Source organism: Nematolebias whitei, chromosome 14, assembly GCF_014905685.2.
Source record: "Nematolebias whitei isolate Nwh7 chromosome 14, NemWhi1, whole genome shotgun sequence".
NCBI lineage: Eukaryota > Metazoa > Chordata > Actinopteri > Cyprinodontiformes > Rivulidae > Nematolebias > Nematolebias whitei.
This window is the reverse complement of record NC_056511.1, coordinates 17,876,115-17,877,985: the sequence shown is the minus strand read 5'-3', so window position 1 is coordinate 17,877,985 and position 1,871 is coordinate 17,876,115.

Below are 1,871 nucleotides of genomic sequence, written 5' to 3'. Positions count from 1 at the left end.
AAAAAAAAGACAGACGAGGCTGTTAACATCACATCACTCAATCATCATCTAATAAATCACCTCCTGTCCGCAGGCAGTCCTGTAGAGGCAAAGTAAAAGAGGATATTTATGTGTGACAGAGACGAACAATCAAACTTTCAGCTTGTATCCATCCATTAGCAGCTAGATTGCTCATCATTTCCACCCACAGTCGGGGTGAACTTTTTAAAGACAGCTGCTGCTGCTCTCCACTCTCTGGTCCGGTCAGCAGGATGCCACAAGATGGACATACACAGACTGGAGCCCAGCACTCTTGTGCTTCATTTTTCAATAATTAATGAGATATGCCTTGTAATACTTACAAGAGAAGGAAGGTTATTACACAACAAATGTTTGAAGTTTAATTTGCTTTGTAAAATTGCAGCCACATAAGTTTGTTGTTTCTAGAATTTGTTTGCATTTGCTGAAGCTGCAAACACCTCATTCATTTCTGCTGAAGGGAACACATCGTCTCCTTACGGTAAACTTCTGTTTAAAATAAAACCCACAAGGGCTAAAGAGGACTTAAATAAAGTGAAGATAAAGGTCCTGATTATTGTTCTGTCATCTTTATTAACAATCATTCATAAAGATCACAGCACTGGGTTAGTTCAGGCTTATTTCTGTATTAGAGCTTGTAAAACGTGTCCTCTAGAGATGGATCTCAGAGCAGAGTTCCAGTTTCTTCAAAAGGTCAAACTAGCTCATCCATAACATCAACAGCCCATACCATTACTCTTCCTCCACTTGGTGTCTGACAGGAAGTGATGCCTTATGTCTGAAAGTAATCCATCAAGACCCATCCACCAAGACTCTTTATGAATGTTGATAAAGAATTCACACTATTGTGATCCATTTTTCTTTCATTCACTTTTTGGCAACTTTCTCGTTCCACAATGTTTGTGCTATTTCAACAAATCACATCATGTCAATATTCAATCATATCAAAACATTCAGCTCATTCAGGCTTTGGGTATTGGTGCAACTTTAGTTTTTTGAAATAATTGGTCTTTTATGCCACTTTTTATCTCATATTAAATGAATTCAGCTCATTTTACATCCTTCACATCTTTAGATGTGTTTACAACCTTTTACTGCTCCTTTCACATTTTGTTCTGGTTCAGCTTCTTTCACTTTCCTTCTGCAAATGTAAACATTTTTTCAGCTGTTTTGTGATCCTTTTAAAATTTTTCTGCTAACTAAAATATTTTTGTGCTTCTAACTTCTTTCTGCTAATTTCAGCTTGTTATGCTCCTTTCAGCTTATTTATGCGAATTTTAGCTTTTTCTGCTATTTCAGCTACTATTTAGCTGTTTCTATGCTGATTTGAGCTTTTTGGGGGCTAATTCCACATTATTTGCACTCATTTGGACATTTTTCAGCCTAATTCAGCAAAAATGTGCTCTCTCCACTTCTTTCTGGTCATTTAAGCTTCTTTGTGCTTTTTTAATCTACTTTTCAGCTGTTTTTTTCTAATTTAAGCTTTTTTCAGATAATTTCCACTTTTTTGTGCTCGTTTCTGCTACTTTCAGCAAATGCATTCTTTCTGCTTTTTTTCCTGATAATTTAAGCTTGTTCTATACCTCTTAAGCTAGCTTTTTAGCATTTTAGATTATTTTTGATGTTTTCATATAAATTCTAGTTTTTCATAGTAATTTCTGCTACTTTCAGCTTAATTAACTTATTTCTGCTAATTTCAGTTTGTTATGCTCCTTTCAGCTTAATTATGCTAGTTTCAGCTATTTCTGCTATTTCAGTTACCATTGTAGTGAGTCACGTGAGGTACGTGTCACTTGTTGTATGACAAATATATGAATTATATATGCATACAATATTCACGAGTTCTTCATTTT